General features: G+C 40.1%; 1 protein-coding gene across 3 annotated transcripts in view; it reads right to left on the minus strand.

Annotated features, from left to right (window-relative positions):
* LOC149774205 (uncharacterized) overlaps positions 1-21405 on the minus strand; it is a 77176-nt gene extending 55771 nt beyond the window's left edge. For 2 of the 3 annotated variants that reach the window (XM_089945679.1, XM_089945677.1), the window contains exon 1: positions 21307-21405. The gene's annotated coding sequence lies outside the window, so the exon portion shown is untranslated. Of the gene's footprint in view, positions 1-20570; positions 20659-21306 lie in introns of all 3 variants that reach the window. The other variant, XM_089945678.1, reaches the window with a different exon arrangement.
* Between the last annotated feature and the right edge of the window lie 4933 nt (positions 21406-26338).

A 26338-nucleotide genomic window follows, 5' to 3' on the forward strand; every position in this document is an offset into this window, starting at 1 on the left:
CACTGTGGCGTTCGCTGCGCCAACTAGCGGTGGGGTATCTGAAGCTGGCTCATAACCCGAATTTTAGCTCTCAACTCAAAGCAAAAAATCGGCCGAGAGACGAATTGTTTCTCAAAAAACTCGTTAGTTGAGACACTCGTAAGTCAAGGAACCACTGTAGTTTGTTATTATTGAGAAATAATAAAATTACTAACACTGACAAAAACTAAGAAATAAACTAAATGATGGGTATAGTGCAAGTGATCTTTCAGAAACCATCAGAATTCTGCGCATTAGCCATGATGATGAACCCAGTAGCGACTGCATTTCCTGAGTAGGCGTCAATGATGCTTTTTATCGAGTTCAAGTATCATTCGTCAATGGTTGGCAAATCTCAATGAAAAATCAGATTAAATTGTTCAGCTAGATTGATGATAGTATAACCCTTTGGTTTACTGACGGTCAACGCCAATTCAGTCGATTTCGGGTTATAGAGGTCCATGCCATAAACTCATCTCAGGATGACTTAGGTTGGAACCCTTTCATATATAAAACTGCAGACATCAAATCATGCTTACACTGTTTCTATTCTTCCAAATAAAATGCATCTAATGATTTGAAGAGCAGAGCAAAAGGGACAGATAACACTTATTTTGCGTTAAGTACAGAGGCGGAGTTAATCAAATGAAAAAATTGAAAATTGCAAACTTTAAAGATTTAGTAAGTTATTAAGTTGAAGAAAAACAACAATAAATAAAGCCTTAACAACCATGTGGCGACATATCAGAATTACTATATTTGATCATTGGGGCAACTTCTCCTGACACCTGGAATGAGTTCTCCCAGGGGCGAGTTCTCTGCTTTTCGATATAAATTATTCTCGTACCAAAAAATAACTGTCAAATATAACTACAAAAGTAGTTCCACATATATTTCGATGTTTCCTCTCAAAATTAAGATTAGAAAGGAAAAGGATAAGGAGAAAAGAACGAGATTAGACGATCGTACTCACCGTTGTTGACATTTTGCGCGGTCTCGTAGCGTGGTTGTGTCTTACGTCATCATTTTCAGTGTTTCCAATATGGCATATAATTATGCAAATTTCGGTCACCGGAATTATGTGTGTTATTCATTCGGGATCTGCCGAGCGGGATTTCAACATGGATTCGTTACTCTTCGTAGCAAGATTTTCAAAGAGCTCATATTTCATAACGAAAACCTCTACGTACTTGACATTACCACAGATTTGCCTTTTAAACAGTATTTAATCAGTTGATTTTCATAAATATCCCAACATTTTTGCAAGAAAATTCACCCTCAGCTGCACTAGTGTGCCTTTAAATGGCTTTTAAGCATCAATTTATTGTAGTTTACCGTTATTTGCAACATTTAATAATATTATTATTTACATTCAAAGAAATACGTTAATTCACCCGTCAAATAAAATAAATACTTACGTGGAAGTTTAATCAGCTAGTTATAAACATCGGGGTATTCAGTAGCTGTCCATCGTTCCGGGTCATTGATCCAGGTATTCTTGCAGTCGGACATCCGGGGAATTGTCACGTGACATTCATCACAACGCGGCCGCCATATTCGTTTGGGGGAAAACAAGTAATCACAATCCATTGTAAAATTCCTAAGAGCTGTTGTGCACCAGGTTGTCATTCCAACAAGAGTAAAAATCAGGCTCAAAAGTTTTATATCATGCCCAATCAATCCTCACGAAGAGAAAGATGGTTACATGCAATCAGTAGAGCAAAGCTAAATCCTGACGGCAGTATTAATAAAAATAAACGCTGGTCTCCAAGATGCGGACACTGTTACGTTTGTTCAGCACATTTCATTCCTGGTAAGTATTATGCTACAGTCAAACCCGGTTATCTCGATTACGTCCGGGATTTAAAAAAATCGTCGACATAACCGGGTCCCGAGATATCCGGGTTCATAAAAACCGGTAATTTTAAAAATGTCCTTGAGCATTACTCCTGTCTCTTGCTGGTGTTTACTGGAATCCCCTCCCACTGCATGTTACAATAAAATAAACAAAACGCTTAATTGATAATAAAATGAAATGAACTAACCTGGTGTTGTTATCATTTATTCCTTTTTTATCGTCATAAGTAATTTATTAAAGAAAAAATATATCTATGAACTCCTTATATCACATGTAGCGTATGCATCCATTACTGTAGTGTGCATCACTTATGTCAGATAACACACGACGCATTTTTATAATTGATGTGAATATTGAAAAACAAATCATGTTTGGTTGTACTCAGAGGTTTGAATATGTTATCAGATTGAAAAATGGATCAAAGAATATCACAAACGAGAGAGTGAGAGAGAAACATCCACCGATTGCTTTCAGGCACCCGCCATTCACGCATAACGCGGTGTTAGGTGCAAAATAACCAAGATTGTATTATATCCAGGTTAATATATGACAGTATCTCGCAGATAAAGATCAATAAATGTTTTTGAAAATACATGTACATGTACATGTACATTGAGTGTGAGTGCAAATGAGGAAAAGCGATCCTATAAACCAACTCTGCTAGACGCCATCATGTATGCCCGTGCAGCTTGGAACAGTGTATCGCCGAAAACCATTCAAAACTGCTGGTTCCATTGTATTTTTCCGGAAATTTCTGATGAAGAATTTCACCAGCAGTGTTTAATTGCACAAGAAATTAAAGAGCCTCAATCAGAAATAGGTCTTGAAGCGATGGCTGATGAGATTGCGGACTCCATAGGCATTGCTCGGGATGAATTTTCTAATTATGTTCACGTGGATGATGATGCCAATGCCTATGGTGAACTTACTGATGAGGAAATAATCCAATTGGTGACAACGAAGCAGATACAATCATGCAAGCAAGATGATGATGATGATGATGATGATCAGCCTATCACTATCCCAAGCTACAGTGAAATGGCTGAATGCATTAAAAAAATGAAATTGTTTGTGGCAAGTGTCGACGGTACCGAGCATATGTATGAAAACGTAAGTGCTTTTGAATCGTTCGTTACAGATCAGCACCGGAGTAAACAAAAGCAGACTGATATTACTTCATATTTTCTACAAATCGATCGCTTTTGCTGACTATTTCTTGTACAATTTCTGTGAGATTGACGTTAAAAAGTTGCATTTCGTCGAATTAAGCGGGTCCACATGTTACTTCGGACCGAAACTTATGCCCGACATAACCGGGTTATCGACTTAACAGAGGTCGAGATAAGCGGGTAAAAAATAGCATAACAAAGAAGAATTTTTTCGGGACCGGACCAAAACGCTCGACATAAGCGGGTTGTCGAGATAACCGAGGTCGAGATAAGTGGGTTTGACTGTAATTTATATCCCTTCATTTAAACCGTTATATGATTTACTGTAAATGATGAGAAATGGAATTAAATTTTTATAATATAACGTGTTCTACCGCACCCTGAAGTCAATTTCGTTTCACTAAGTACCCGTTCACAACGAGAGAGAGAGAGAGAGATTTGTATAAAATGTGCACACAAATTTACAAAACATTGGTACAAGTTTGTATATTGTATAACTTTAAATTAATCAAGATGAACAATTTGGTCAATAAATATTGAGATTTGTGAAAGTTCATAACGTTCCCATAAGTAATATATATATGCTTCTTTTAACAGTGAAATTGGCTGAACCATGTCAGGCAACGAAGAAGTTGAAGTTAATGGATGACAACAAACAAATGGATATACCATCTTGTTACTTCAGATGACAATGACACAGGAATCACAACACCTGGAAACAAAGTCACCTGAAGTTGAGTCAATTTCAACTGCACCACATTTTATGCCAATGAAACAACCATTGGAAAAATCTGAGAGAGAAATGCTATATATATGGGAATTGACAATCTCAGAAAAGAAAGAAATGATGCCTTACAGAAAACATCAAGTCTGGAACATATAATTAGTGCTACCTCTCTTTCATCAGCTTCTGTAGAGGGAAACAATGATGCCTGCCAGATGATGACTGGCATTAGCTGGGATATAATTTTACAGCTGTTTACTTTTTTAAGTACATGTATTACCAGTAAATGGTCAAATAAAGCCAGCCTGCCACTAAAGGAACAACTGTTTTTAACACTTGTGAAACTACATCATAATGTGTCTCAAATCAACAACAATTGACTGCTTCTGGAAATGGATTGATCTCATGCATGCAAAAATTGGATTCATGATCAAGGGGACTGATAGAGAGACAATATTCAGCACAATACTGCCAGTGTTCAAATCCAAATTTCCTCGTCTGACTTCAATAATAGATTGTTTTGAAATATTCATTGAAGCACCCAAAAATTTATTGGCAAGGGCACAATGTTATAGTTCATACAAGAAACACTGCACAGTTAAAGTTTTTATTTATTGTACACCTCTTGGGTCCATCAGTTACATATCTAATGCATGGGGAGGTAGAGAATGTGTGATCGGATTGATGAAAAATAGATTTACTGTATTGAAAGGGACTTTACCAATCAGATGTGTCAAAAGCATTAAAGATGAAAGCGTTGAATCGGTGTTATAGAGTTGTGACAAAATAATAAAGGTGTGTGCTGCCCTAACTAATTTGTGGACTGGGATTGTGTTTAAAGAGTAAACCGGATCACAGAATATATGTTTGAGATTTTTATTTCAATTGTTGCATTTCATGATGATATGTCAAATACATTATAAAAGAAATTTAAACATAATCCATGACAATAATTATTTACATGTACATGTATACTGTGACACAAATATTACAGAAATGTATTTTAATGCAATATTTTTATCATTAAACACACTCATATATGTAAATTACTACATTAAGCTGTTTTATTATGTCAATACATTAATCACACTGAATACATTGAAATTCATTGACAAAATGAAAAGAAATGCCTCATGAGTTGTTATTTTTATACACAGCTGACCGTATTTACATGCATCATAGTTTTGTTCATTGTTATTAAACAAACTTAATAGTAAATTGTTGTCTGTTTCATTTTTTTGCCAATTTCCATAAATTTAATCACACATCTTGTTTAAATCGATGCCTTCAATTTTCTCATTTTTTGCCGAATAAAAGCTTTGGAAGGATGGTGACAACTTACTAGATGTTGGCTCAGGTCCAAGAGAAACAAACCGACCACTGTACTCTTTAAAGGCACTCAAACCAACACAAGGTTCATCCAAACTAGCCAGTGCTTTGAGAAATCGATTCTGCTCTTCAGCGGTTGCTGGTTCTGGCATCTTTCTCATCTTTTTCTTAGATCTTTTTAGGGCCTCTTTGGCAGCAGTCTTATAAAATTGTATCTCAGCTATGTTTTTTGGGTTCTACTTTCTTCACAAAACATGCATTCCATTCACATGGGCGGTCTGTTCAGGTGCTCGATGTATATCCCAGTCGCACTGCAGTTTCTATTTTAAACAGTAATGCAACAATGTGGGAACAAGTCTCTCCTAACCTATAATAAAGCAATAAAATGTTTTGTTAACATTATGATATAATATACTTAATTTGGTGCAACTATAGTCTTAAAATATGCATATGTATAACTATAAGGTTACAGATTTAGATTCTTTCTTTAAATTTATTGGGCTGTTTACAGAGTTCAGCATTTATCCCAGATTTTCCAGTATGCAATGAAAAGAAATTGTTTGAGTAGGTGACAGTGTCCTTATTGTCTAAATTTATGTCATAGTAACTAAGTTACATGTACTTACCCAGCCATACAGGTACAATGTGCTGCAATAACAGGTCCTGATTTTTTTAATGCAACCCATGGGTGGTGGGGTTCTTCAGTCACTCTCCAAGAAGGCTTCACATCAGCTTTCAAAACATAAGCAGCAGGGGGGGCGAATCGGACATTTTGTCCAATCGTTATTTTGCTTAATTATTACTTTCTGCAACTCAACGATCTAGTGTCGTCAGCGCCTGGTAAAAAAAAACGACGACGTCGTTGGGGGATCGTCCAAACGTCATTTGGTTTAATTAACACCTTCTGCGCGCCGATCCCCAGCGTCGTCAGCGTCCGGTAAGCACATCGACGACCGCGTCGATGTCATCGCCCCCTCTGCTGCTAAGTGGTTATTTACAATGAAAATTATTTACAACTAACCGAATATTTGGTCAAGTCCGATACGATATCGTGTCCGAGGATCATGTAAATTTATCGTTACGAATCCATGTGGGGTCGACTGAGCATGACTAAAAAAGTTTCGAAAAACATTGAAGTCCATGTCACCGCCGCACCATGTCTGCCAAATATTTCGTAGCGTGTGTGTATCAACGCCGTTGAATACAGCAAGAATATTACAGTTGTCTCTGATTACTTTTGGAATCTGAGTGTATCGTTGAGTGACATATATCACGTCAGTGTTTTTATGTCTGCCTCTGGAAAATATCCTAGCTGGGTTTTTTTGATTGTCTAACATAACATCATCGTACACGACTAGATTGTTAACGTCGCCATCAATATCATCAATACCCGGTGCATCATTGATATCTGTAATAAACTCAATAACATTTTTTTTAGCGATCGCTGATGCATTCTCGTTGAAATCTTTCAACACCTCGTAGCATCGTTGATCATCCACGCTAGGAGCAACCAAATACAACTTATCCCACTTCATCCATCTCATTATTAAATTGAGTAACAATTGCGTCTTGCCGGATCCAGATGGTCCGATGATAATCATCCGGATCGAGTTTGGTAACGCTGCAACATGCTTAACTGGTTCTCTCGTTTTAGTCGCCGAAAAATCAATTATATTCATATCTCTATACATAAATTATGGATCTATATTGTGTGAAGTGTAGAGTACGTACTGGCACAAATGATATGACAACCGCTACAACAAGAAATAACAGATCGGCGCTTACTGGCAAGTGTGTACAATGCGGTACAAAGAAATTTAGATTTATTTCTATTAAACCCGGGGATGTTTTAAAAAAAAACGAGGAGGTGATATTGCAGCCAGGTTATCAAAACTCCCCGGAACACCGTGGGCAAAGTATCCAGGAGAAAAACACCTCCCAGGATATAACTACTGTGGCCCCGGAACACGATTAGATATTAGACTCGATGATCAAAATCAGCCCAAACCCGGTGAGTATCCAATAAACGCTATCGATAAGGCGTGTCATGCTCATGATGTTGCTTACAAAAGTAGCGATCTGCAACAGCGTCATATCGCGGATGTAAAATTAATTCACGCGCTAAATGCTATTCCTGATAAATCCGTCAAAGAAAAATTGGCCTCATGGTTGGTAAAATCGGCTATGAAAGGTAAATTAATGATGGGCGCTGGTAATTAATAACAACATGGAATCCATCTATTATTCTCCAAGAGGATACTGGAAGGGGAAGGCCGCAATTGGTAAGCTTGCAAGCGCTGCAAAGGTAACAAAGACCACTGCGGCTAATTGGTTATCCAAACAGGCTATATGGCAAATTTATTTACCACCGCCTAAACAAATCAACTTCTCTCGCTTTGATGTCGGCGTGCCTAATGAAGTTCATCAGGCTGATATACTATTTCTGCCGCATGACAACGGTTACAAATACGCGCTAACCGTAGTTGATGTTGCGAGTCGATACAAACAAGCGGAGCCGTTAAAAACAAAGTCGGCAACTGAAGTAGCCGCTGCGTTTGAAAGAATTTATCAAAGAGGTCCTCTGCGCTGGCCAAATCTATTACAAGTTGATCCCGGTAGTGAATTTCGCGGCGCTGTTTTATCAACGCTGAAACATCATAGCGTCGCGATACGACGAGGTCATACTGCGCTACATCGTGATCAGGCAATTGTTGAACGATTCAATCGGACTCTCGCTGAACGGTTATTTGGATATCAGTACGCGAAGGAATTCATCCAAGAAAAACGATCTCGTGAATGGGTTAAAAGGTTGCCAGGTGTAATTGCAGCGTTAAATAACGAGATTACCCGAGCAATCAACATGAAGCCCAGCGACGCGATTAAATACGAGTATATACCCGGAAAATCAAAAATAAATAGCGTTTCCAAGCCGATTCTCGGCAATGTCACCGTGAGATATCTATATGAACCAGGAGAGCTTGAAGGCGGTAAAAAAAGGGCTACCGATCCTATTTGGAGTGTTACCACACATAACATATCAACGATAACACGATCAACTGGTAGACCACCGATCTACAGACTGGATTCAACTGCTCCTCAGCGCGGATTTACACGCGAGCAACTACAAGTGATACCTAACGATACTCAATTACCCCCACGTGGTCTTAACTAGCGCCGTTGCGTCTATTGCACTCAAGACAGGTCAACCTCACATTGTTTTTGACATGACCGAGACTGTTATCGATCCTATCCACGGTAAATTGGCGAGTGTCTTTATCCGAATAACGCCAACTCATTATACAATTGCAACTCGCGCAGTGATTATTCTGTTGTTGTCGTAGCGAGATTATTAATTCGGCATCAATATCAAAACGCCGCTGTTTTTTTTTATCCTGTTGGCGGTAACCCGAGAGTTTTCTATCAATGACGCTTGTATCGATGGTGACCTTGTCGCCGGCTTCGTCACCGGCTCCGTCAACAACAATTCTTCGAAGCTGATTCATTCTCCGTACTCGGGACACTGCAAGATAGACTAGATTTGACCATTCGATGCGATTATCAACTATCCAAACAATTGTATCCGTGATGGTTAATCCCTGCGAGGAGTGTATTGTCGTTGCGTATCCTAGCGTCCACGGGGATTTATCAGCACGTAGCGCGTCCTCGACGACACCGATATCAACGAGCACGATATCATTCAGCACGAGAATTTGTTTTTTTGTCCCCGACGCTGTCGGGGCTGGAATTTCAACTTCAATGTTCTGCCGCCGTGTGTCCGCGGGTCTATAACATAACGGCACTGGACGCGTTGGAAACTTTTCCTTATGCAACGCAAACAACTTCCGCTGAAGTGTGTCTCTGACTATCTTTCTACTCGCTACAATCAAATCGTTTGGTCTCCATGTTTCCCAGAATTCATTTAACGGCGTTTCCGGAATCACCTCGCGAATTATTTCACATTGAATTTTATCCGGCTGTAATCTGATTAGTTTTTTAACCTCGCGCAGTTGTTCATCAAGTGCTCGGTAATCAGTATCGGTTTCTTCATAATAGTCTACGAACCCGCTCAACCAATCATGTGGACCCTCGCCGACAAATGGTGGTGGTTGGCCATGGTCCCCACACATGATTACCGCTGTATTCGCGCGCAGCAACCACTCAAGAAACATTTGTAAAACATCTAACGAAACAGTACATATCTCATCCCAGATGATAATGTCGGGAATAAATTTTTCACCCATTCGATCAGGAGTCCACTCACCGCCGCTGTATCGAAAAAAGCTGTGATAAGTAACGGCGTCAACATTTCGTTGTTTTATCTCTCGCGCTAGTCTATGGGTCGGTGTAAGCACGATTATACTTGCCCGCGTTCGAAATAATTCAATTGCCCGAGTCGTCTTTCCTGACCCGCCACAGCCGCTTAAATAAACTGTTTTATGTCTACAAATTGGATCAGAACACGGTGGTGCATTAGACCATTCTGACAATTTATCACCGCGTAAGTAATTATTTTCAACGGTGACATCTGCTGACGGGGAATAATCGCGTCGTATTTCATTTTTAATTCTCCATATACCCCAACTCTCGTCCGGACTAGTAAACTCGGCTAAGTTTCCCTTGTACTTTACGTCTATATAAAACGAATCAACTGCTACTCTAACCGCGGTATCGGGGAATCTATTTATCATCGAGAATAAATTGATAGCGGCATAACCCAGCATAGACGCCCTCAAATGCGGGTATGCTGGGCTGTCTCCATCGCTGTAGGTAACAACTGTACCCAACCTCGTTCCATTGGACAAGAAAGCTGTTTTGCAGTTCACGTATCTATTTTTTGCCACTGCGTCCTTGATTACGAAATCATATTCTGCGTCATCTATAATCAGCCGTGAGCAATATCGTTTGTAGTCGCAGTTTCTTCCACCTTGTGTGAACTTACCAATTATTCTTCTACCGAGATCTTTTGCCTCGCGGTTTCGTTGGTTAAATATCCTCCTGGACCATTCGATGATATATTCCTCGTCGGCATCGATGTGTTTTCTGGATTCGTCAATTATGCTATCTAGACGCTCCAGTTCTGGTAACCAGACTTCAGTCTGCGCTCGGTATGATATAATCGCGTCACTGACAATCAACGAAACTAGCATTTTACAATCAATCATATACCGTAGCAGCGCTATTGGCAGCCACTTCTTTTTCGCCATGTGTCTACCGATCCAAATATAGCAACAGCGATGAAGTCCTGCCGCGAACTCAAATGATACTACGCGAGCGAATCCGGTTAAATCAAAATCAGGCAGTGGTCCATTAATAGCAACACGAGTCATTTCATGTCTGGGGTGTCCAAATCGTTTGAAATACTCAGCGGCGGATCCATACCCGAGAAAACTCGCTGGATAACAGGCAACCATATCAACGGAAATCATAGCGTCGCGGCTGTATTCAGTGTTCCATAGTCCACCGTGATAGTATTCCAAACAACTGGATTGTACATCCGGTAGAAATTCCTTGCGCGTTGGTCTCCACGCATTTTTCCTTGCTGCAACATGAGCCGCAACCGATGGAATCGTAAAACAATTTGTTAGCAGTTGTTCATCATGCTCCTCAAATTCTATGGCGGTTTTTTTCATCCTGTTGTGAAATGCTTCAGTGCGATATAATTCACCGTTTGGCCTTACAAACTGATCAAAGGTATCCGCATCGTTTTCAGCGCTGTGAAGTAACCACACTGATACAGGGTCGTTTTTACACAAACAAGCAATAGCATCAAATAGTTTCCTCTCCGCGAGAAAACCGTCCTTGGAGAATTGTTCTCCCAGGAATTCTTCGGGTATATACTTTACTGTTCTATTCCGTGGAAATATTGTGATCACGGGCGTCCATGCGTGTTCGTTATGATCGATAATTTTGATTGGGGCTCCCTTTGATTTGTACTTTGATTCGTGTAATACTTCACCGGTTATCGTTGTAACGGTTATTGGAAATCTCAGCGATGTTTCTAATCTCGCTATGTCGCTGATGGTCGCTCCACGCTCTTTTACGGTTAGTTCCCACTGGTTGATTTTGCTACGTCGTAAATCAGTCAATTTGTTTCCTCGACATGCATTTGTAAAATGCTCTATTATTCGTTCTGCTACACAATTTATCCCCGTTGACTGTTTCATCGGTTTCAGTTTTCCGATATCAGGTTTCTTATTTAACGGGTATATTCCATAAACAACTGCTGTTTCAGGATACGCTCGTTCATAGTATGGTCTGTCAATTCCGGTTAACAACCCCGGCTTGGAGTCGCGGCTGACAGTGACTGTTTTCTTGTCGCTGAAAACTGGTTCAAATTTATCACGTATGATCCAATCGCCTGATTCCACCCGGACAATGAATTTTACTCTGAAGAAATACCTTTTACTGTCAAGTTGTGATATTATCATTGCTGCGCGGTTGTCGTTCATGGTAGCATCAACAACACCATCAATTCGAAATGTTGACCAACTATGAGATGCACCATCACGTTTGAATTCATTGATACAATCGCGTATTTTATTCAACAGGGTTTTATCGTTTATTAACGCTTTTGGTGTGTCCTTGAGGACTCTATCGAGATTGAACTTAATATTTTTCCAGGGCTTAATTACTGCTAATCTCTCAAACTCATCCATATAATTAAAACAAGTATTTAAATGAAAGAATATAGTATAATGAATCACTGCAAATGGTTGATGATTGGGTCGACAACCCCGTGCAATAAATCATGTAGAGGTGAATTCTGCGGGTATCATTTACAAAGCGTTCGTAATGGTTCTCTTGGCCCCCTCCCGTGCTTGGTTTGTCACGTTGGTGTAAGAGGAAAATCGCAGTTGTGTATTAATTGTGGCGGAAAGCGATACAGGGAACTAAAACGCTATTATGACAAGCGAATTAAAAACGCCGTCATTGACCCCACCGCCGATTTCGTCATTAAAACCCCCCAAGACTACGTTGAAAGATTCATAATTAAACCAAATAATAAATTAGACAAGTAGTATTATTATACAAATGGACCAAGAATTTCAGCCGCATCCCCTGGTCGTCAATTACGAGGCATCTCGCGACGGCATTGTTAGAAATCGTAGACTGAAGAAGCCGGTTGGATGGAAAAATAATCAGGGGTATTTGATGTTTGGTGCCGGAAAAAAGAAGTATTATGTTCACAGGATTGTATTTGAAGCATTCAACGGATTAATCGAAAATGGGCTTGTGATTGATCATATTAATAATAATAAGACTGATAATTCTCTTACAAACTTGCAAGCTATCTCGCAAAGTCAGAATACCAAAAAAGGCCAAACCGGTAAATACCCAAAGAAAGCAAAACCCGTAAAGTCATTTGATACAACAACTCACGAGGAAAAAATATTTCAGTCGATGAATGAGGCAGGAAAATATTTTGACATTTATATCGCCTCAATACGATTTGTTGCAGAAGGAATACAGAATTCAGCGATCTCAAAAAAGACCGGGCATAGAATTCGATTTTCATATATAACAGAAATCAGCGAGTGATGAAGTCACCGGCGCCTATGGCGCTGACGAGGTCACGTCTAACGAATTATTAAACACCTTCGGAATTGATACACGGGGTTTCATTTTTCTTTTTATTTAAAAACAAGATGTTTTATAAGAATAATGAATATCGAAGACATCAATAATATATTAGCCGAGATTTCAAAATTAAAAAATCAAGGAATTGAATTATCTGATGGTCTCGACAGTGAAAAAATATTATCCGATTATGAGATTATTAACGAACAGTCGAAACGGGGGCGTTTTACCCTGGCCCGCGAGTATTTTTTTATAAAACGATTACAACATACGATTAATGAGAACCTGTACCACAATGACGCAAATGCATTCATTGGACTATTTACTGCCGTTGAAATAATACGAAAAAAACTCGGACGTGTTTATGAACGACGCCGGGAGATTTCTAGTAAGATCAAAAACATTAGAAGGATTATAGACGAAAACTCCGTGGAGCCCCCGATGGTACACTCGGCGGAAAATTAGAAAATTGCGGATCAATTTACAATAATGGTAGGTGAATCACTTACTACTCGGCTAGCCAGAGAGCGGCTAGCAGCGCTTAGAAAGTTTATATTGTTACGAGACAGAGTGAGAGAGAAACTTCAAACGCGACAACAAATGCAAACTGATTTTGCTGTTGGAAGTGAACAGTTATTTGCCCCGGTAACTAAAGCGACTAAGGATGTTACGGCGGTAACTGTACCCGTTCTTGGTGCGCTTGAAAAGATAGCGGCAGAGACAAAACAAACAAAAAGGTCTTTAGAAACACTCCCTGCAAAAATAGCGGCTGCTACAACACGGAGGCCACCACCACTCGCTATAACCGAACCACAAGAACCTTATGTTACAATGGCCGACGAGGAAGAATTAGGTGCTACTGCGAAAGAACCAGAAGAAGAAATACCCGAAGAAACACCAGAAGAAGAAATACCGGAAGAAAAAGAGGGGAATATACCCCGTATTGTACTCAAGAAGAGCACAATAGATGAAATTAGAGGCTTCAGCAACAGGGAAGAATTAATTAATTTTGCTGCCAACAATTTTGCTAAGAGCATACGAGATAAGAAGCATATCAATAGCGGTTACGAGAAAAATATAAAGTCGTTAAAGGACTGGGCAAGAATAGTGTATTTAGCGAGTAAACATAAAGATGCATTACCACATCGTAGTAAATCCGATTACGACGCATTCCACAAGGAAGTTAAGAGTATAACACCAAAAAAAGGAAAAGGATACTCTGTTGGTAAAGAATCCTACGGCGTTACCTGTCCTAATAGTGTTCTCAGTGATATATCACGGCTGGAAGTACTAATCGGAGGAAAACGAGCCGGAAATAACTCTCCGGAAATAATCAATGAGGCCGCTGATATTTGCAAGCGGTTATTTGCAGGCGGTATTATGGACATTAATGCATATCGAACGCTCATAGACGAGCTCGTGGATGATTAATTGGAAAACTGGTGTTTTTAATAAGGATGATCATACACTACAACCACGATAAACCAGTACTCGTCTACGTGGTAAACTCGCGATTGCCTGTTTACCGCGCGTACTATGGAGATGGTCTCGGTAGCACCATTGCGGGGTTATTTACAAGAATGGCTCCAAAAGTAGCGCCGTTAGCCAAACAATTAGGAATGAAGGCTATTGATGTTATTCGTGATAAGGGAATCAGCGCTATTGGAGATGTTGCCGGAAGGGCGTTTTCTGCCGCACGAGACAAACTAATGTCGTTGGTGAAATCCAAGAGATTTTCAAAAAGAAAACAGAAACCACCGGTAATGCCATCAACGACAGTGATGCCTGCAAATGTCAGTAAAGTAATAAATAACGCCGTGGAAGAAAAACTAGAGTCGTTGGCGACGACTCAGTCGTTGGCGACTTCGCCATCCGCCGATGCGGCAACCAACGCGCTCATGAACGCGATAGCGGGGAGTGGTTTAAATTCAAAGAATTTACGACGAAAAAATCGCAATTGAAAACATCAACATGATAAATAATAGAATGTTTGCGCGAACCGCTGATCCCGCGTTTGATATGGACGCCCCAGTGCGCAGGGATGATTCTGTCCGTGATTATCAATTTTATTCTTATTATGCAGCGCAACCCGACCTACGATCGCGAATTGAACTTCAAGTCCAAGATACCAGTAAATATTTTTTGCCGTGTGAAGCGTTTATCGAAATCGAGGGAGAACTCGTGACAAATGCCGCCGATAATGCACCATACGCAGATGACCATCGTGTTCGAGTTGGCTTCGTCAACAACGGTATCATGGCGTTATTTGAGAGCGCCAGATATCTTATTGACGGGCGAGAAATTGAATCAATAGAACGCGAGGTTGATGTTGCAACGACGATAATTGGGTTAGCGAGATACTCGGATGATTATACAAGATCGGCGGGCCCATCTATGATGTTTGCGAAGGACACCACCAATAACGCTGACCATATTCAGTACATCAACGTGCTGGCGGAAAGAAATACCGCAACTGACCCACAGGCTGAAGCAGCCAATCCAGACCGCAGAGCAAGACCAGGCGCTAATTTCAATATTATAAAAAGCACCAACAATGATTACAATCTAGGATTCGCAGCACGAGTAGGAATGTTGCAAGGACCACGCCGACAGTTTTCATGCGCGATTCCACTCCATCACATATTTGGATTCTGCAGAAATGTCAGAAAAGTTGTCTATGGGGCTAAGCATACAATCGCGCTGACGCGAAGGGGCGATGATAACAATGCAATATGGCGTGCTGCTGGCGTCGCTGCCGGTAAAGTCATTTTAACTAAAATGGCATTGTGGATGCCGGTGCTGACTCCATCAGTTACCACGGAAGCACGATTGTTAGCATTTATGGAACAGGGAGGGAAATCGTTGTTGAGTTGGCTAGCGGTAACAACTGATGCTAAAGAGGATAACGTCGCCGATACGTTTACATGGCACCTGGCATCAAAACAAGGTGTTTCAGCCCCGCGTCATATATTCATAGCGCTGCAGAATAGGGAACGATTGGGCAGTCAAGAACACAGCCATATGATATTTGATCAATTAGGAGTCAGGGATGTTTCGCTGAGAATAAACGGACAACAGGAACCATCCGAGGATATACAGCTTAATTACGGCGACAACCATATCGCACGTGTGTATCATCGATTGCTGTCGTATATGGGTCGTGATCAAAACGTCGACACTGGTTTGCAAATATCACAACTTGATTTTAAAAACCTGTATCCGATTTATTATTTTTCGCTGGAACATCTTGATTTAACGAGACAATCCGTCGTTGATATACACTTCCGAGCTCGTATAGCCCCGGGTGGTGTTAATTATAGAGCGGTTGCTGTCATTCTCAGCGATAAATCAATGCTGCTAGAAGGCGTTGGTGGACGAATGAGAATCGTTGATGCGCCAGTGGAAAACATGTAATTGAAAGCACAAAACGCGTTTACAATAAATGTCGTATAGTGTCGTCAGTGTAGAGTTGACTGATGGTCAAGTCAAGAAATTACGATCAAAGTCGGCTAAACAATGCGGAACCACAATAACGCTGAAGCCGTCACAGATGGCAGGTGGTAATCATAAGATATCGTTGACGGCGCGTCAAATAAAACATTTCAATGATGCGATGAAGAATAAAAAGGGTGTTCAAATAGATTTTTCAGCCGCAGCAATTAAAAACATGGAAAGGACCGGTGGGATATTTCCACTGTTAGCTGCGATTCCAGCGTTGATTGCCGCGGCCGCACCAGCAGTGGCTAAGGCGGCGGCGTTAGGAGCCGTTGGTACCGCGGCGGGGATGGCATTGAAGAAGGCAACCGGGAAAGGCTACAAAAAAAAACGACCCGTGGCCGGAAAGGGTCTAAGACTACCGGGAACCCCGTATTCATGGTACTCGGGAAAGGGTCTAAGACTACCAGGAACCGTTTATTGACTCGGGAGTCAATGACTCCCATGTCTAATTTTGATTTAATAGGCGCCGCAAACGCGCTAGCGATAAAAAACTTCAGAGGTGTTTTTATGAGGGATCAATTACCGGCGGCACCAAGGAATATTGAAACAGGCATAATTAACCTCGATGGGTCCTCCGGAGCGGGAACTCATTGGGTTGCGTACGCGATTGATCCGCGTGCAATCGTCTATTTTGATTCATACGGGTTAGCCCCGCCGAAAGAGTTCATGCGGTATGTCCGGGCGTGTTCAGCCCGGGCGTGTTCAGCCCGGGTTTTTTATTCCACGCTGCCAACACAGCGATTAAGTGACCCACCGATATGTGGCCGTGAGGTATTGAACGTACTCGCGGCGATTTCATCATCGCGGAAACCACCTCATGTGGTTGTAAACGAATACACTAGTGGGGTTGTAGAAGCTCAACGGATTTTAGAGAATAACATTTACAATAATAATGATTGATATCTGGGGGCGACCGGTTTCGGCGCTGAAACAATCCGCGGAAACGACCGCCGCCGACATAAAAAAACTAATTGAGGATGAAATCGCTGATATGTTGAATCTAACAAGTGTTGACCCGGGCGAAATAGTTGTATTTCAAGACCGCCAGGGTAAATTGAAATCCGGTAATGTGTCACTGAATGACGTTTTAATACGACAGCGTGATGCCGCCGAGAACGCTATCGCGCTGTATACCAGCGACGGACGACTCAGACCAGGTAAACATATAGTGGAGATAGAGAGAATAATAGAATTAATCCGAGACGGTACTATAAGGTTGAATGAATCCGTGATCGAACTTGACGCGCATGTGAAAAAATCTGCCACCGAGGTGAAAAAATCTGTCACCGATATACAACTCACTACCGCTAGTTTTTTTGGAACCCCGACGGTAACCGAACCGAATCTTGCAACAATAAAAAATACTATTTTGGAGTTTACGACGCTGTCGGGCCAATTTACCTCGTTACGAAAAAATGTTAACAGGATCGATGACAACTTTGATAAATTCCTTGGTAAAAAAAATGCCAAACCGGATGAAATCACAATAACTATAAATGATATCACTGCGTATGGACAGGAAATAGAAACAATCAAAACTGATGTTGCAACGAACAAAAGGAGTGTAGACGCGCATGAACGGGAAATAGAAATAATCGGCGCTAATGTTGCAACGATCATAAATAATGTAGACTCGCATGGACGGAAAATAGAAACAATCAAAACTGATGTTACAACGATCATAAATAATATGGACACGCATACACAGGAAATAGGAACAATCAAAACTGATATTGAAGCGAACAAAAAAAATGTAGACGCATATTGGCGGGGAATAGGATTAATTAAAACTGATGTTGCAGCGAACAAAAAAGGCATAGACGTGCATACATATGAAATAGAAACAATCAAACTTGATGTTGCAGCGAACAAAAAAAGTATAACCGAGAATACACGGGAAATAGAAACAATCAAAACTAATGTTGCAGCGAACAAAAAAGATGTGGACACGCATATACAGGAAATAGGAACGATTAAAACTGATGTTGATGCGATTAAAGACGGACTACCGAGAGTAGCAGAGCAATTCGAAAAAATAAAAATCCCTCATGAGAACATCATCAACACAGTATACACAATTCGGCATGGATCATTCGATTGGACTCCTACACAGAATACAGTAAATATCACCGCAACTGTTAAGGGCATTTATCGATTGACACTGGTTTCAATGATGCAGTTTAATATATTATCGTCGAGTTCATCCGGGTTTAACAATACAATATCAACAATTATAGACAAGAACGCAACTGAACAGTTTACAATTTATGCCGTTGATAGAAATCTAGCCCGGGCAAACATTACATGGTATGTGGAATTTGCAGCGAATCTAAGTAATTAAAAACACTAGCTCTTTTAAAATAAAAATGACCACCAAGGAAGTTGAATCAGAGGTATCACCGACGTCACATCAATATCGATTCGATACCGCAAAAGAATTTTCCGCGAACTTGAAAACGCTTTCCGAACAATACCGTGTAAAAATAAAAAAATACCGTCGTAAAATAACCGCCATCGACGCGGTCGTGTACTCGGTGTCGGGTATAGTAGCTGGCGCCGGTGTTATTTTATCCACGGTGACCACGATAACCCCGATCGCTGTTCCAATCGCTGTCTCCGCAATGACAACAGTTGCTGGAGTTGCCAACGCAATCACTAGGAAGATATCATCGTGTTTTCAGAAAAAACTCAACGAGTATACAGTAAAACATCAAATAGTATCCGACGCATACTCGAAATTATCCGGGTTGATCTCGTTATCGATTGATAATTTGTTCGTATCCGATGTTGAATTCTCCACGATGGTCCAGTTATATAGCTCCGCGATGTCAAAAATCGAGGATTTTCAACTGGAAGCCGAAACCACCTGGTTGTTAAAATTAGACACTAAAAACAACGAATAATAATAATGTCGCTGAACCCCGAAGGGTCTCAATTACTTCAGCGGATCGCGGAGAACACCACTCCGGTACAAACAAGTATGATATCGATAACATCAACGAAACCCGAATTCAGTGTGAACTTCCCATCACCGGTTCCAGTAAAGGAAATAGCGCTGGCAAAATTGCGAGTATATCACAGTTGGCCTAATATCCGAGCGGACGCATTTAACGGACAACAACCTAATAACTCGCTGGTTTTTGCACGGACAAATAAACCCGATGGGACCCCAAACTGGGAGGAGGTTACAATACCAACTGGGTCATACCAAATAGAGCAAATCAATAAAGAATTTCAACGCAGGATAAAATCGATCACAGGAAAGGAATCAAAAATCGCTATTACGGTTCATGAACCGACGTTATCGTCGACGATTGAAATAAGCACACCGGGGTATATGGTTGATATTTATAACAGTTCAATAAGAACCATACTAGGATGGCCTGAGAATCCACCCGCGAACACCCCCCCATCAACTATCCTCAGACACGATAACGGAGATGGTGGTAGGCATATTGCTCCATACAACGTAAATATCGCATCAGTGATAGCGATCAATCTAGTGTGTGATGTTATCGAAGGGAGTTATCAGGTGGATACCAAGCAATCAAATCAAGCTCAACAGGGGTATATCCTTTATTCGTTTTCACCAACAGCCCCTCCGGGAATTTTGATCATTGAGAGTCCGATTAATCCGGTCTATATGCGATGCCATGATCGGTTTTTAACGAGAATTAATTTCAGACTTACCGATCAGTCAAATAACCTAATTGATCTGCAAGAGGAGGAGTTAGTGATCACTCTGTTTGTAAGATCATAGCAGCAGGGGGGGCGATGACATCGACGCGGTCGTCGATGTGCTTACCGGACGCTGACGACGCTGGGGATCGGCGCGCAGAAGGTGTTAATTAAACCAAATGACGTTTGGACGATCCCCCAACGACGTCGTCGTTTTTTTTTACCAGGCGCTGACGACACTAGATCGTTGAGTTGCAGAAAGTAATAATTAAGCAAAATAACGATTGGACAAAATGTCCGATTCGCCCCCCCTGCTGCTACATAATGTCCACTGTCAGTCTTCATGTGGAAAACAGTCTGAACCCACCCTGACACAAAAAAATGTGTGCCTCTAGAGACCTATAGTTCTCCATTGCCTCAGCAGAATAAATACCTGTAAATGAAAATGATAAGTTGTTTTAAATTTGAATAATTATGTAAAAACAATTAGTTGAATCTATTAAATGAAAATGTAAAAGATACATAGGCAATACCTTCTTTCTATTCTACAAATTCTTACACTACTAGCTTTGTCAACATGGTATTTACAAGTACCACTATTCACTATTTACAAGCATCAATTTATTGTAGTTTGCCGTTATTTGCAACATTTAATAATATTATTATTTACATTCAAAGAAATACGTTAATTCACCCGTCAAATAAAATAAATACTTACGTGGATGTTTAATCAGGTAGTTATAAACATCGTGGTATTCAGTAGCTGGCCATCGTTCCGGGTCATTGATCCAGGTATCAGCGGGCACCTTATAAGGACAAATATCCATTGCAATCAACTTCAGTTTTACCAAGTACCTCTGTTGTGCGTCCAAAGCCAAATTGTCTTGATATTGGTAAGACATTTCAATTAAATTTAACAATTAATCTAATATAATAACTGAATTCTTCGAATTTCGATCTTTCACAAACGTGTCCCCCAAACAAATATGGCGGACGAGTTGCTATGTTGAGCACGTGACTCGATGACGTCAGTCCGACTGCGAGAATCAGCGGGCACCTTATAAGGACAAATATCCATTGCAATCAACTTCAGTTTTACCAAGTACCTCTGTTGTGCGTCCAAAGCCAAATTGTCTTGATATTGGTAAGATATTTCAATTAAATTTAACAATTAATCTAATATAATAACTGAATTCTTCGAATTTCGATCTTTCACAAACGTGTCCCCCAAACAAATATGGCGGACGAGTTGCTATGTTGAGCACGTGACTCGATGACGTCAGTCCGACTGCGAGAATGGATGAAAGGTGTGGAGTGCCTTTGCTTTTTTTTTTTTTTTATTTTTTTTTTTTTTACAGTAGCGAACGTTATGAGTGAGTGAATGCACAGATAGTATCGGGAAAATAGATCGGAGTCATCGAGGGGTCAGATTGTGACCGGCGAGAGTTAGTTACCTTGTGTTAATTGGTGAGTGTACAAATTAGGTTACCCTGGAATCAAGTGCCTGTGATATAACGTTGTAATTTTCATGTGTCAGCATCCATTTTATTGCATACGTGAGTCTGGGTAAAAGCTAAGTCGCATGGAAGCTTGGCATATGACAAACATTTAACACGGACCCCTCCACTAAAAAATAACAAACACGGATCCAAATTCAAAATTCCAAATTTATATTACGAATAAAAGCAACATCTATAAAAACAAAAATATATGCAATGAAAAATGGTCGCGATTTCAGAAAGAGATGTCAGAACTTGACTCTTTTTAAGGACTCTGCTCAAGACTTCTCCACTATTAAACCTCGGAATAAATATATCTCTACAATGACATACTTCAAAATTACATTATACTTTAAAAATACATTAAAATAGTGGAGACCTCAAATAGAGATGTCAAATTTGACTCCTATAAGGACTCTATCAAAGATCTCTCCATTATTATTTGAAAAAACAAATTATCGAAAATCTTTACAACTAAAAAAAAAATGAAAATGTAACAAACTGAAATTCTGGACAAAAAGAAATTAGTTTAAAACTGCACTAATCTAGTCAACAAAAAAACAAGGATAAGTTTGAATGTTTTCAATCACGTCCGCGTTCCAAATGATTTCAATCCGCTTTTTTCATTTAGCTCGAACATGAAAGATTGACAAGTTACTAAGTAAAATATAGTGGAGACTTAAATAAGAAGGTCAAAAAGTGACGCCCTACAAGGGATCTGCACTTGGAACCTCCACTGTAGTTTCACAAAACCTCAAAAATATTCAAAATTCTAAAATATAAAATAAAATGGAAATTTAAACCATTGACGAGTTTGGTTGGTTAGTTGGATTATAGTGGTTTTCGTTCTTTTGAACATGTACCACTGGTTTATTCACGCACTGCATGATTTTTAATTACTCCCGGGGTAAGGAAAAGGAGACTCATCCGCCAGGCTTTTATGTACTCACAGAGTATTTTTTAATTTAGCCACTCAGGTGTAGGACTAACTAGTCCTTAACAACCTGACTGAAAGGCTAATAAACATGAGTGGGAATAGTCACACCACACACTCATGTTTCTTAGTTGGATTGAAATGCCCCAGGTGTCAACCCAAACAGTATGTGACGCCCGCTACGATTGGTCGGCAGCGATGACGTCACATTAGCACACCTGATCTTGAGGCAGGTGGAAATCGTTCCACATACGGCCACGTGTACGTTGTCCGAGCGTGGTAAAGGAGGAAAAGTACTCGGAAAACCAGCCATGGATGTCATGTACTCCCCAAAACGCCATCCCGTACTTATTCCAAATCATGTCCGATTTTACTAATGGACAAAATATACCTATAATGTGTTAGCCACCTCTGCAATTAATTAAATCATAAGAGTTATAAATTTTGAATAAATTTTCCGAACAAATTTGAATTTAGTGTACATAGTGTACATACTTATTGAAATTAAAAACCAATCGGTCAAGTCTAAACGACTTATAGCAATTGAGTAACGCATGGTAAAAGAGTAAGTGTGAGAATTTAAACGGCGGTACCAAAACAGATGTAAGATTAGTTGATCTAGGAGGGACACCAAGCCAAAATGGATCCCTATTAGATATTTACAGGCAATTTTAGTAGCCCTAAGAAGGGCTTTTGTTTTTAGGCAAACGTTCCCCGTCTGTCCTCTGCTTCCCTGCATAGCTGGGATGTTTGCTTTCTTCGTTAGTTTCCCATGGAAAGGCATAACCATGAAGTTTAGCGATGTATTTAGCCGCCTCGGTCAACTGGCGTAAGGAGAACTCTGAGTAAGCTTCATAATAGAGCGCCAATTAATGTATTGGATTGCACTGACGAAGTGGCACGCTTTTTTGATATCATCAATTGCCTTTCCCAGTCCCATATTCCGGTAGACAGAGCCTTCCTTTTTTCCACTCTGTTTAGGTGGTGCAGGTTCCTCGGCTTCATCGCCGCTGGATGATGATATTTCCAGGGCCGCTGCCAGCGTGAAAGTTTCAAATTCTTCGGGGTCGTCTGCCAACATTGCCTGGATTTGGCTGAGTATGTTAGTAGAAATAGCTGTGGAAGCTTGATTTAAAATTTCAGCCAAATGTTGTTTAAGAGACAAGGAGACGGTTAAGAGTAGATCAGGAATGCAGTATAGATATGCAGGGTCCCAGAAGACATAGAACATATTTTTAACAACTGCCACACAATTGAAACAGAAAGGGCTAAGTTTAAAGTTAAACAGCATAATATTGGATAACCCTGCAATATACCTAGAATTACTGATGAACACAAACCCCAATATTAATCTAACATTCGAAAATATCATAAGTTTTATACACGAATCCAATCTAATAAAAAAAATCTAAGAAAGTAAATCAAAGACCAGTCAAAAATATTACAAATCACTTTCTGGGAATTATAACGGCCGGCTCGGTCTCGTGGGTTCACAGACTGACACAACCGTTCATAGCCCGAATAATAAAAACCGGTTAAGGACGAATATTACAAAATCACTGTTTGGGAATTATGACGGCCTGCTAGGTCTCGTGGGTTCACAGACTGACACAGCCGTTCATAGCCCGAATAATAAAAACCAATTAAGGCCACAAAAAATTAAAATAGGAAAATAGGAATTAATTAAAACAGGACTCCATAATAACATACAAACAACCATAAAACAAGTTTTCACTCCAAACCAATAAGATAAGGAATCAAAACAAAATAAATAAGGAATTCAAGACTAAAAAAAACAGAATATTTTTATTTATTTATTTATTTATTTATTTATTTATTTATTTTAAATCTTTATCTATACTGCATTCCTGATCTACTCTTAACCGTCTCCTTGTCTCTTAAACAACATTTGGCTGAAATTTTAAATCAAGCTTCCACAGCTATTTCTACTAACATAACCAGCCAAATCCAGGCAATGTTGACAGACGACCCCGAAGAATTTGAAACTTTCACGCTGGCAGCGGCCCTGGAAGTATCATCATCCAGCGGCGATGAAGCCGAGGAACCTTCACCACCTAAACAGAGTGGAAAAAAGGAAGGCTCTGTCTATCGGAATATGGGACTGGGAAAGGCAATTGATGATATCAAAAAAGCGTGCCACTTCGTCAGTGCAATCCAATACATTAATTGGCGCTCTATTATGAAGCTTACTCAGAGTTCTCCTTATGCCAGTTGACCGAGGCGACTAAATACATCGCTAAACTTCATGGTTATGCCTTTCCATGGGAAACTAACGAAGAAAGCAAACATCCCAGCTATGCAGGGAAGCAGAGGACAGACGGGGAACGTTTGCCTAAAAACAAAAGCCCTTCTTAGGGCTACTAAAATTGCCTGTAAATATCTAATAGGGATTCATTTTGGCTTGGTATCCATCCTAGATCAACTAATCTTACATCTGAATTGCTGAATTGATCTGTTTTGGTACCGCCGTTTAAATTCTCACACTTACTCTTTTACCATGCGTTACTCAATTGCTATAAGTCGTTCAGACTTGACCGATTGGTTTTTAATTTCAATAAGTATATCCACTATGTACACTAAATTCAAACTTGTTCGGAAAATTTATTCAAAATTTATAACTATTATGATTTGATTAATTGCAGAGGTTGCTAACACATTATTGGTATATTTTGTCCATTAGTAAAACTGGACATGATTTGGAATAAGTACGGGATGGCGTTTTGGGGAGTACATGACATCCATGGCTGGCTTTCCGAGTACCTTTCCTCCTTTACCACGCTCGGACAACGTACACGTGGCCGTATGTGGAACGATTTCCACCTGCCTCAAGACCAGGTGTCCTAATGTGACGTCATCGCTGCCGACCAATCGTAGCGGGTGTCACATACTGCTTGGGTTGACACCTGGGGCATTTCAATCCAACTAAGAAACATGAGTGTGTGGTGTGACTATTCCCACTCATGTTTATTAGCCTTTCAGTCAGGTTGTTAAGGACTAGTTAGTCCTACAGCTGAGTGGCTAAATTAAAAAATACTCTGTGAGTACATAAAAGCCTGGCGGATGAGTCTCCTTTTCCTTACCCCGGGAGTAATTAAAAATCACGCAGTGCGTGAATAAACAAGTGGTACATGTTCAAAAGAACGAAAACCACTATAATCCAACTAACCAACCAACCGACCAAACCATGTGCTATGGTACATTCAAATAAAACTAAAAACGAAGATGGTATGTTTTCCATCATGTCCGCACGATGGAAGTTTTCAATCCCAAACTGAAAGACAAGTATCCCAAACCCCTATATGCTAAGGCACATTTATCACAATAGAAATGCAGAACATTCACTCATAAAAGAATAAAACCACATTAGACAATTTTTATTCGTGGGAATTTTATATAGAAATATAGAAACTCAATAAATTGATATAGATATTGCCGTCCGATATCTTACATACATAAACAAGACACACCTCTTAATAAAGAATGAAAAAAAAGTAATAACACAAACGGACAGTTGACTCTGGCAAAGTCACCAAAAAACAACTGCAAAGGAAGGGGAAGGAAATTAGCCCAGGGCTAAGTAGCCTTTGGGGTAAAAGTACAACACTGAATCCGAAGTAACTGGTAGAAATCAGGCCCACTGTCAGACCGGACAAAGGGAAGAAATTACACCAACAACTTCATGGGATAATAAAACTCGAATATTTGATGGATAGAAAATAGAAAATCCCTGCAAAATTTTATATTGCATTATTGTTTTTAATACAAGAACACATACAGATGTTATGGGAAGACAAGGAAAACATATAGCATACACATATTTAGAAAAACAGGTGTCACTCTTAGGACTCTAACCAGCCATATATGCTGGGACGGGGCCAAGGAGTGTCAACAAAACATTTAACAGCTGCGGCATTCGCATCGAACAGCACATTATCGTATTAACTTTACTTTTAAGGTCTATTGGTATTGAACAACTCAGTACAGGTCGAAATAGACCATACAAGTGAATATCTATTAACATTCAAAGGGATT

The sequence above is a fragment of the Sinohyriopsis cumingii genome, unplaced genomic scaffold (assembly GCF_028554795.1).
Source record: "Sinohyriopsis cumingii isolate HCF-2022 unplaced genomic scaffold, ASM2855479v2 utg000379l, whole genome shotgun sequence".
In the NCBI taxonomy this organism is placed as follows: domain Eukaryota; kingdom Metazoa; phylum Mollusca; class Bivalvia; order Unionida; family Unionidae; genus Sinohyriopsis; species Sinohyriopsis cumingii.